A 12,524-nucleotide genomic window follows, 5' to 3' on the forward strand; every position below is an offset into this window, starting at 1 on the left:
GGGTTAAACCATGACACTGATTTTGTTAAGGATCGGTGGTATAGATAGCCCATTTTAGACTACAGTGCAAAACTCAGCTATTTAATCTCATTTCATTTTCTTGCTTGATAAAACAGGTATTAGTTCCAAAACTGAAAGAAATGCTTTTCTATTAGTTTTGATTTTGTGAATGTGTAGAAACTAATTAAGCATGGGCTATTTCTAAATAAATAATCATAGAGTCACAGAAGCGTTGAGGCTGGAGGGGACCTCCAGACCATCTAGACCTGGTTGCCCCAGACCATGTACAGATGGCTTTTGAATATCTGCAAGATGGAAGACTCCACAACATCTCTGGGGAACCTGTTCCAGTGCTCAGTCACCCTCACAGTACAAAAGTGTTTCAGAGGCAACCTCCTGTGCTTCAATTGGTGCCCATTGCACTGGGCACCACTGAAAAGATCCTGGCTCCATACTCTTTACATTCTGTCTTCAGGTATTTTTATATATTAATAAGATCCCTCTGATCTTTCTTTAGGATAAGTAGTCCCAGCTTTCTCAGCCTTTCCTCGTAGGATGAAAGTCCCTTTGTCATGTTCATGGCTTTTTTCCGAGGCACGTTGCTGGCTCATGTTCAACTTGGTGTCCACCAGGACCTCCAGGTGCTTTTGTGCTGAGCTGCTCTCCATCTGGGCAGTCCACAGAACATGTTGATGCCTGGGATTGTTCCTTCTGAGGGGCAGGACTTTGCATTTCCCTTTGTTGAACTTTGTGAGGTTCCTGTCAGCTCATTTCTCCCAACCTGTTGAGGTCCCTCTGGGTGGCAGCATGATCCTCTGGTGTTATTAGTCACTCCTCCTGGTATTGTGTCATCTGCAAACTTGCTGAGGGTATGCTCTACTCCATCATACAAATCATTAATGAAGGTGTTAAAACAGACTGGACCCAGTATTGACCCCTGTGGTACATTGCCAGTTTCTGGCCTCCAACTAGATGTTGCAGTGCTGATCATCACCCTCTGAGTCCAGACATTTGCCCAGTTTTCAATCCACCTCACTGTCTTCTCATTCAGCCCATACATCCAGCTTATCTATGAGTATCTTACGGCAGACAGTATACTGAAGTCCAGGTAGAAAATACCCACTGCTCTCCCTACCTCTACCAGGTCATTTCATTTTATCAACCTGGCCAAGCACGATCTCCCTTTGGTGAAATTATGCTGACTATTCCTGATAATTTTCTTGTCCTTCATGTGCCTGAAAATGGTTTCCAGGATTAGTTGTTCCATTACCTTCTCAGAGACCAAGGTGAGGCAGACCAGCCTGTTGTTCTCTGAGCAGTTTATATGTTGTTAGCAGACTAATATTACAAATATTGTTATGATTTGTGTCACAAGGTGGGCTGGAGAGACCTTTGTACTTAATAATATTTCTCCATGCACTAGTAACATGACTTTTTTAATAACATATCAAAGGAAGTCTGAATATTCAGGAGTGTTTCAGAACTAACAGGAAGAGCATTGTTGATTTGGAAGCCACTGAGAAATTAAAAAAAAAAAAAAAAAAAAAAAAAAAAGGTAAATCGTGAAAAGAACATGGAGATGCTGGCATGTGCTCTAGCTGAACCAGACACCTTCATCTGAATCTATAAAGAATTCTTTCCACATGTATCCTTTTCCTTCCCTTTTTACTTTAGCTCCTATTAGAGCTGAATTCCTAAGGTTGATGGAGAGAGGCAAGGAAGGAGAAATGGAGGAAGGGAAGGAGAACAGAAAGGAACACCAGGAATGAGGAGAAAAAAGATCTAATGGGCTCTCTGGGACAGACAGTTGCAGTAGCTGCAACCTAACAGGGACTTGAAGCACAGGGCAATGTGGGAAGGGGAGCAAGAGGACAACTGTGGGCACTTAATGGTCTCAGGGTGATGGAGGGGCCTTCAGTCATTAGTCCAGTCAGTTGGGCTGCCATTAAGGAAGCAATGAAAGGAATGTGTGCAGATGTTTCTGTGTGTTGCGATAACATTTTTAATACAAATGAATGTCTTTGGTATTCATCCTTTAATAGTTCTAAAGCTGAGATCTGGTCCAAACCAGCTCACTCTGACTATCACAATTTCAACATGGCTTTAATTAAACTGATATTTTTAGGAAGCAATTTTTCTATCTTTAAAGTGTTCAGAGCACATATCTGCTCCCTGAACATCCACTTCATGAACAAAGAAATGTACTCTGCTGATATTCCTTAAATTCTTATATGACTGGCTCTAAAATGTCTGATTTTTATCTTATTTACTCCACCTGTATTTAATTTGCACAGAACTGTGGCACCTATGTGTCAGTTCTCACTTTTACCATGGCTTGAGTAGAAAATGCTCTGAGTGACACAGCAAAGCCACAGTGGCCACTATTGAGCAGCTGAGCCCCCTTCACTCTGCAGTTACTGTGATGCTACCACTCAGTACCTCTGTCTGGATGAGAGAACAGTTCAGTTACCTTTTGCCCTTACTGGTTTTTAGTTACAGGCACTGTGTGTTGTCTGATCTTTATTCCTGAATTACCTATTCTCTTGTAGCAACTTATTAAATAGTGCTGTTTTCCTTGCAGCTCCATTAGACCACTCTAACTGAAGGAATTCTACTATCTGAGAAGCAGCATGTTTCCAAAGTAAAGTACAGTGACAGGCAGGAGACTTAATTTCTTTTATTTTTTAGACAGTGACTCACTGTTTGACTTTCTGCAAATCACTTAGGAGGTCCACATTTACAAGTATCTGCAGAAAGTTTGGGTGTCTTCATTTTGTTACCTACCACAGAGTTTTGTTCTGAGGTGCGCTCAACACAGAGAACAGCAGTTAAAGGCAGTGAGAGCTGCAGGTGCTTGACATATTAAAAAATCAGGATAGTATTAAAGCATTTCAAACTCAGTATCTTAAAACCCCAGGTGATTTCAAGCATTTTTTTTAAGATGTTGCCTTGAAAACTACTGTTTCTTGATTTCCCTGTCTTCAAATAGAAAATAATAACCTTCACAAGGTCTGTTGTCTGGAAATGTTTATAAAACGTTTTATGGTTTCTTGTATTATATAATAAGACATTTACTCAGACATGTTAGTAGTATTAAGTTACACTTACTGGAAGCATTACAAACAAACCGGATGGGAATAACCCAGCTGAAACAGACTCAGTTTGCTACACTGTGGCTATTCACCAGGACTTCTGATAAACAAGATTCACTGAGTCTTCACTGCAGACTGATCCACCTTTTTGGGTACCTGATGAGTCAAAAAAAAAAAAAAACCCAACCAAAAACCAAAAAACAACCAAAAAAAACCAAACACCCCCCCCCCCCCCCAAAAAAAAGAGAAGAAAAGGGGAAAAAAAAAGAGAAAGTATTAGTCATAATCCTGTCTTTCCGCCTAGAAAGTGACATACATCTGTGAAAATGTGTCTTTGGTTACAAAGGTGAAAGAAAGCATTCTGTTAATTAGACTTGAAAATAAGTACTTTGCCACAATTAAAAAAGAATCTGACCAAACAGATGTAACAGAAGTTGAGCTCAGAGGAGTTTATCATGAGATGATTACTTGCATTGGCAACCAGTAATGACAGTGTGCGCTTTCCAAAAGGTAATATTTTACTGACAGTGACACAGCAGCAAGTGCCAGCAGAAACATCATCTGTGGTAGAAAGGTGCAGCAACACGGCCTTGTCTGTGATCATGAAGATTCAGTTGGAGTGGTGTTTGGTAACAGCTTTGGCCAATGAATATGTTCACAGTTTCCTTCCTCTGTCAGTGTACCCGCATTGTTACTGTGTTGGAGCAAGCCAAGTTCTGTGACAGGGCACTTAGGGTAGATTACACTGTGTCAAGACAATATGCCTGAAAAAAATGTGACACTAATCTCAGTAGCATTGTCACAATGTAAAGGGTTACCCAGCCTGTGCATATATAGAGGTTGCTACCATAGGTTTGTAGGGTTCCTTAATATATAAAGAGATGGAGACTTTTACCCGCTAAATTTCTCTGCTTTATTACAGAGTATCACAAATAGCACACAAATCACCAGCAGCAAATATATGAATGATAATAAAGTGAATATATATTGATACAGCTATTACAAATTAGTATCAGCAGTCAATATACTATCAATCTATTGAGTATGGCAGCAGTCAGTAATAGCAGCAATCAATCATATAGCAACAAGCAATATCATAACAAATAACTCTTACATATAACTACAAATGTATCATTAATGAAGTAACATCACTGATATAACAGCAGGTAAATTTATGATAGATCACCTATATGGATATATATCACTGGTGTCAAGTGAGTTAGATTTCAGAAAAGGCCAAACCATCTCAAAGGGAAGGTCAAACGAAGGTCATGAAGAGGGACCCAACCATCCTAGAGGTGGGATAACAAACTGAACCAACCTCAAAAGTGGGCCTGATGCAGGGACCAATATGGTAACAGACAGAGTCTCACTTAAAAAATGTTCCACATAATGGAGTCTGGCGTCAGTCAGGCATCCCCAGTGAGAGTCCAAGATCTTGTAGAAAGTTTGTATGGAATTCATTTTTTTTTAGGAAAGTAAAAGTAAGTACAGCATGGCAAGTTCTCACAGAGTCTCCATTTTGGATAAAAATTAAGTCCTTTTTATACTGTAGAGACACAAGAGGGTGTAGGATATGACCACTTTGAGCAGCCACTAGGTGCTGTTAGTGTCTATTCTCCACCTGGGACAGCCAGTAGGTAATGGTGTTTCTGTTCTTTCAGCCCAATTTTATTTCTCCAGACTGCTTCCACTTTTTCAGACAGTAAGTTGCCATTACAGTTTCTTGGGTTTTGCACTTACTGATAGTATCTCAGGTTGTCACCCATTTCTAGGTTTCCCGCTTGTACTTCAAAGAGGCCAGATGCAATTTTCAAGGATGTTTCTGGTCCTAAGACCTAGTTCCCAGGCTCACAGCTCCCAGACAGGCAGACATTTTCTTTTGTTATTAATTTCCCTTTTTTAACAAGACTACCTTTTTGGCTGCTTACATCAGCATCACATAAAATCACGAAGTTACAACATTAGTTAGGGCTTAGGGTAAAAACCCAAACTAAAGCACACAGTGCTGTATTATTCACCTTCTACAGGCTTCTCGCCTGACGCTAGAGAAACAGGAAAGAGAAACTAAATATCACACCACGTACAAACATTTGCTCACTGGGCAAATGATCTTTTGAGGCTGAGTGTGTGTCCTCAGAGTTTCTTGTATAAGGCCAGGAATTATCTCCTGCTGAAGAATTGTGTTCTTTCAAATTCTGCATTTAAGCAATTGGGTTCTTCCATTACTGAACGCTACAGTGTACTGGAAATGCTATTTATAACCTTTGTCTTTTTTGGCATTAGCCACTGGTGACGTTTCAGATGTTTTCAAATCTCTCCATGTTTTTCCTTCCGGAAAATGGACATTTTCTTCTACTGTGAAAAAAACATGATACATTGTGGACAACACCAGTGCTAGGTGTTACAGATATAACAGCCACCATAATTATTATCGTCTTATAATGCAGGAGGGGAAGAAGGACTGTTCTGGGATCATGCCTACTGTTTCTGTAGCCTGTAGAAGGAAGGTATATGCCGGTAGACAGTACAAAAGTACTGGTGAATATCAAGACATCCTTTAAAATTAAAGGCGAACCTGCTGCTATATATTTAAAAACTTGAATAACACTCCATTTATGTCTACCAGACTAAAAATGTATTGATAAATTAATTATTTTAAATTATTAAGCTCCAGAGAGTATGCATATATTAGAAAGAAATTGTTAGATACACAGACTTTATAAATGGGTCAAGTCTATTAACTACAGTGAACAGGCTAAAAATCAGTGAGGATCACAGCCTGACACTCACTATGGGATATACATCATTACCTTGTGCCTCCTTGCCTTGTACCTGTAAATAACAATTTCTCACCACTGCAAGATTTGGATTTCAGTTTCTAAGTGGAATAATTTTCTTCTTCATTTAAGTTTGGAATTAGACTCAGCTTCCTTTGAGCTGACCAAACTATTGCCATTACACACATACAGAAGTGTTTTCACGTTTCTAAAAAGTCAGTAAGAATCCTTGCTTATGTTCCATTAAGATATGTGGTATACGTTTGATTCCTATATGAATAAATTCAAAGCATAAATTAAAAGATATGTAAGAAGGGAGAAATTACTAATTGATGGAGTCGTTTTAAGTGTTTAAGCTCTATTTTAAACTATTTTGTCCTTTAAAAGGCATGGGCTGAAATATGACAACCTGTGTAATGACAAATATGCTTGATAAAGAGCCTGAGGAGCAATTTCTTGCCTTTAAGATTTCCTGGTATGCCTACTCTCTGTGTCTCTTCTCATATTCTCTTTTAATCTTCACCTGTGAAGACTGTAGAGTACCAGAAACAGATTGAAGCAGAAAAGCAGAAGAAAAAAATGCTAAATGGAAAACAGTGCATTAAGAATTCAAAAGCAGTCTTGAAACACACATACGCAGTGGAAATACTTGGGGGTTTTTTTGTAGCAAGCATATACTTCACTACAACCTACAGTACAAGGCCTTCCAGAGGACATTTAGGAGCACAACTGTCTTTGATATTAATGGAAACTGTGTTTGCTGAGGATGATGCTGCCTGCCTTGCAGTCATCAGGTAGCCTTAGTTGCACAGTGGGAACCTCTTGCCTGTAGTATAGACACAAATAGCGAGACGCACTTTAACTGTCTAAAGATGCCCGGAGTTTTCTCCAGTTCAATATAGGAGGCATTAAATTTCTTAGAGAAGCTTCTTTCTTCCATAGAGCTGATGTTATCCTGACATTAGCTAGGAACTGTGGGCCCATTTTTCATAATAGGAAAGAGACTAAATGAAGTGGGAGGAAGATCTGATGTAGACACTTCAAGAAGAAAAGTGGAATTACTGAATAGGGAGGTGAGCAAAAGGTAACTGTTTTTCTGAACCGTGCTGTACCAGAAGCAGTAGATTGGTTTAATAAATGCAGAAAGGCGAGTCAATTGCCAGGATACTTCAAGGAAACACGAAGGATATTGTGCCTCTACACAGACTAAAATTTGAAAGGGGCATAACTTTCCTCTAAGAGGTCAAAACTGGGAGAAAGATCTATACATCTCTCAAGCTATTTTTCCTGGCTAACTATGGCAGGGCTCCATCAAGTATCTCCCCAAACCTATTATGTCTTTATTTCCCTTTCCTACCTTGCCTTTCCACAATATTTAATAACCTTAGCACTGCTTCCCCTTTCTAACATATAAAAATTCACTGATTCTTAAATGGTCATTAATGAGAATGTAACCTGTCTTGTCTGAGGGTCACTGCGAGACTGCATAGCCCTACAGTGAGCTATTCTTCACAGTCTTCCTGCATAGCCTTTCTGTGGATACTGATTTTACACCTCTCTTCTTCTCTTAATTTCCTATTCACTCTATAGTATAGCATCTATTAGTCACAGAAAGTTGGAAGGTGTAAGACACTGCAGCTGGAGTACTCTGAGGCTTGCAAATAACCACAGAAAGGTTTTAGACCTTTGGGTGTAATGGGCTGTAAAAGTAAAAGCTGTAATTTATTGTTTCTTCCAGTTCCTGAAACCTAATGGCTAGCCTACTTTCTGTAGAATTCAGTGATGTGCAGATGTTTCTATCTAATAAGAAGGTTGAATAAATTGTGGTTCTTTTCCTTTTAACACATTGTACTATCATGTTATTGTGCAACATTTTTTGCACAATTTTTTTAATGTTCAGTTCAAAGCTAAAAATAATAGTTTTATTTTTATTTTTAAAAAATATGGTTTAAAGAATGAAATCTGTGACCATTAATATTTAAAAAAACTTAGATGAATTATTCCTGGTACTTCATGTTAAATCAGTCTAAAAAGGAAAATATTAATGTATAGGCATATGGATATGTATGAACACACAGCAATAGCTAATATTGTACACACACACTCATACTTATAATGGATTTATACCTCTGTAATTTATGAAAGAGAAAGAAACTCAAGGAAACAGAAAAGTTAAGTGCAAATCATAATGAAGATAAGTGATTTGGCATTATTTCAACAGAGAATTTCCATCTCTCTTTCTAGTTTCCACTACGACCACCCCATTGCCTATTAAGGGCAATGCCTTCCTTTCCCATGTGCAGCTGTAAACTTTGCAGGCAAATGACTGATCAACTGAATAACATCTAGGAATTAGTTCCAAAAGGTGCTGCAAGGAAGTGGAACTTTGGTGGTCAAGATATTTTTAGGGCCAAAAAACCCCACACCTGATATGTTAATTCAATAATTTATTGTTAATATCATTTAAATCTTATTCATCTACTTGAATAATTCTTATTATTACAGAAAAAAGAAAGAAATAGAAAATAAATAAAATATTTCAGAAGTTGTTGAAATTTTGCGGCACACACTCCTGATATTTACCACTTCTACAGTTTAAGTTTGATATTTCAGCGCCTTCTGGATCCAAAGGTTGGCTTCAGTCTGGGGAGAGGATACAGCTAGTTGTCAGCATCCTGGGTCCTTCACTGAGACTCATGTGGTTGATTTATTCCTTGTTATCTAAGACTTACATAGGGACATTTTTATATTTGCAAACATGCTCACAACTTGCTATTTGTTCACTGGTTTTCAAGTGCATGCTTAATGTGGATTTACTATTTATGACACACCTTATGTATATTAGATACATGTACTTTGCTCTTTTTGTTGCCTGTAAAACTGATTTTCCCAGGTCTGTACCTCCTTAGCTGACTATTAATGGGTTGTTTATAGCCATTGAGTCTCCATCATCAGCCTGTGTCCTTTCTTTTGTCATTGTGTGCCTGCCCATCTCTACACTGCATCCTGTGTCCCCATTTTCAAGGTCTCTTTTGTCATACCATGGCTATATTCCTCTATGTAATGTCATTATGTTAGTCATAAATATTAAATTATACATGGAATAACTACTTGTTACTACTACCTGTACGAAAATTGTACCATATAAGGATAAGAAAAAGCAAAATGAAACGGTCCTAGTTTCCTGGTAATTTTGAAAGTTGTTGTTACAGCTCTATCAGTTATAACAAAGTTTAGCTAGGTAAAACAAGTTCAGACAAAGTAAACCTGACAAGCCCTGGTCTTGAGGTGTTGCAAAGTTATTACAAAGACTATGGCCTGTTAACAGCAGTGGTGATATCTTATTCACAAGGCTACAGGATCCATTCCATTCAGAGAAATATCTAGCGCCTTTCTTATTTTTTAGGTAAATGAGATGATTTGTGGCTGAGGTCTGCAATATTCAGGTGCTGATTGGAGAATCTCATATTTTAGTCATAGGAAATAAATAGTGTTTTTGTGGAAGTACTTCTGCCAGAGGTGGCAGCTGAAGCTGCTGCTCTCAAGGATGAGTAATGGTTCATCCCTTTCAGGATGTGTCTCTAAATGGCTGCTAAGAAATCTGCTTAAAAGACAGGAGGGTTGGATGACATTCCTTACTGATAGTGCCAAAGGTGTGCATGAAATACAATTTTGAATATTTATTAGATCATGTATTTTTACCACTCGGTGATTTGGGTAACAACTAGACAGGGAGAAGGGTGTATTTTTAGGCTTACTCATGGACACTTAGCCACACAGATAGTTATCGTTAGTGATTAAAAACATACAAAAACTGTAAGGGAATGGGAAGTGAAATCTAATTCTCTCTCTTCTGATACTGTGGCTTCATCACTGGTTTTCTGTATTTTTTCTCTTAATAACTGTTATGTTTTAACCCTAGCTGGATTAACACAGCCACTCTCTCGCTCCCGTCACAGTGGGATGGGGAGACAATTGAAAGAGTAAAAGTAAGAAAAGTCATGGGCTGGGATAAAGACAGTTTCATAGGTAAAGCAGGTTGTGCACACAAGCAAAGCAGAATAAGGAATTCATTACCACTACCCATCAGCAGGCAGGTAACCAGCCATCTCCAGGAAAGGAGGGCTCCATCATGTGCAACAGTTACTTGGGAAGACAAATGTCATAGCTCTGAGCATTTCCTCCTTTCCTTCATCTTCCCCCAGCTTTGTATGGTGATCATGACATCATGTGGTATGGGATATCCCTTTGGTCAGCTGGGGTCAGCTGTCCCAGCTGTGTCCCCTCCCAACTCTGTGTGCACCTGTAGCCCACTCACTGGTGGGGTGGTCTGGGAAGCAGCAAAGGCCTTGGCTCTGTGCAAGCCCTGCCCAGCAATGACTAAAACACCCCTGTGTTATCAGCACTGTTTCCAGCACAAATCCAAAACATGGCACTATGCCAGCTACTCTGAAGAAAAATAACTCTATCCCAGCCAAAGCCAGCACAATAGTTTTTATAAAATTTCACTGTTTTCTGCAAGGTGGGAAAGATCTAACAAAAGGTGAGCAGTTTGCCTTCCTCTGGGTGGCTAAACTGCAGATGCAGCTTTGAATCATTCAGGCAGTACGGGACTGAATTGTAATATCAGTTAGGTAAATTCTTTTCCTGTAGGCTGGTCTACAAAAAGTTAATGAGATCAACATCAGAATTTCTGCCTTGTACTGGTGTGGTGGGGTTTTTTTGTGGTTGTTGTTGGGTTTTTTTGTTTGTTTCTTTGTTTGTTTGTTTGGATTTTTTTGTAATACACAATGTAAGTCAAAACTACTCTCCAGCCCATGAGTTCAGTGCCTTTCTAAAGACAAGGTCTGGGTAAATTTTTCAATTCAAATTTCAAGGCCAATAAAGTGAGGAAACATCCTTCATAATTCTCAAGTGCATCAGCTATGAAATTGGTAGTTATTTCTACCACAATGCCTTAGGTAGAAGAACTTAAGACATCTTATACATTTCCTGGTAATGACAGAGACAGGTCATAGGATGGTTAATTGGCTTTAATTTGTTTGTTTGTTTAGTTTTAACTAGATCCAAAATTATTTGGTAGATGCAGTTACCAGCTGCTGACTGATTCCCAGGAAAATATCTTAAGTAGAGAACAATTTGGAACAGGACTATTTTGATCAAGATAAAATGTTGTGAAAGTCAAGAGAAGAAGCATCTGAGAACATAACTTTGGTTGGGTACAAGAAAAGCTGGGAAAAAGGAAAGGTGATATAACTGTTTACTGTTTAGTTAAGAAAGACTTCTGCAGGTAAAAGGCTGTTTTTCAACCTTCATATGAAAGTGAATTAATCCAAAAGCTCACATAGTATCACAACAGTGGTGGTTTTTCATTCATTGCTTGGCTGGTTGCTTGGTTGTTTGTTTGGGTTTATTTTTGTTGGGTTTTTTTTCTTTTCTAATTGAGGATGCTAACAATTGTTCAAATCTACTGAAAGTGGTGTGATTTCTCTGTTGTTGCCAATTTAATGATTAGATATGTAGATAGAAGAGACTTTGGTTCAAGCAATCATTATTTTAAGGAAGCCTTATGCTGTATTTTTTTAGGATGATAAGCCCACTGATGATGCATGCCTGTAGCATAATTTCAAATGAGTAATTTGAAAATGAAGTAATCAACAAAGTTGTAATTCCATGTTATCTGGAAAAAGTTTTTTTAAAAAACGTAATATGAGAAAGCATCTTTAGAAAAATGCTCATGACATGGTTTAAATTCAAACTACAGAAATTATTTCATATTCCTTTCATTATAGATGAATATACATAAACACAAAAGGTTAGTAATGTAAATTTATAACTCTTCCATTCTTCTCAGTACTATCCTTTCTTTATGGGGTAGCAGATAAAAATAACTCTTAATTCTTTTTTCTTTTTTTCTTTTCTTTTTTATTCATTTGTTTTTGTAAAAAACCACTGTTTTTTCCCTTAACGACATGAAACAAGGCACAAACAAAGCACTTTTTAATCCTGTATCCATTGTGAAACAAGAAAGGTATCTCAGTTTTAATGCATACAGCCAACCAACGTTGCCATGTTAAAAAAAACCCCAACATACAAGGAATGAAACGTGAGGGTCACATGAGCAGATCTCCACATGGAACCATAGAATCATTTAGGTTGGAAAAAACCTTTACGGTGCAAGAAGGTTTGAGTACTCCAAGGATTCAAATCTGGCTCTGCACTTACATATAACTTTTTTTCTGTTCCACAGATTACCGAAAAGGAGTCCTAATACATTTTGATTCAGTTCAGCCCCTGAGCATCATCAGTTTTCACTTATACAAGAACTATTCTGTGGAGATCATTTCTGTTTTGAAGGACAACTTCTGTACAGCCAGTGGGAGAGCTGAGGTAGTGGATGTTTAAATTAAACTGCTTTTGGAATATGTTTATGAGCTTTATTGCTTGCATTTATTAGTTTATAAAATTGAATTCAAACACAGAAACTCTCACCACCAATTTAACCTGAATAAGCTTACAAATGAACATAGATTAAAAAAAGGAATCCACTTTTCTAGATAATATTGTTGTTTCTCATCATGGGTTTGTAGAAGGCTTTGTCTTGAAAGTGTTTACCACTCCTTGTAAATGTTTTATAATCACTGCAGTATAC

The 12,524-nt window shown here is 38.0% G+C and overlaps 1 protein-coding gene across 4 annotated transcripts in view; it reads left to right on the forward strand.

Annotated features, from left to right (window-relative positions):
• CNTN5 (contactin 5) overlaps nt 1-12,524 on the forward strand; it is a 678,276-nt gene that overhangs the window by 184,412 nt on the left and 481,340 nt on the right. For 3 of the 4 annotated variants that reach the window (XM_055703125.1, XM_055703128.1, XM_055703126.1), the window contains exon 2: nt 12,123-12,262. The exons of the other annotated variant lie outside the window; for it this stretch is intronic. The gene's annotated coding sequence lies outside the window, so the exon portion shown is untranslated. The remainder of the gene's footprint in view (nt 1-12,122; nt 12,263-12,524) is intronic. 4 annotated transcript variants of the gene reach the window in all.

Source organism: Falco cherrug, chromosome 2, assembly GCF_023634085.1.
Source record: "Falco cherrug isolate bFalChe1 chromosome 2, bFalChe1.pri, whole genome shotgun sequence".
In the NCBI taxonomy this organism is placed as follows: Eukaryota; Metazoa; Chordata; class Aves; order Falconiformes; family Falconidae; genus Falco; species Falco cherrug.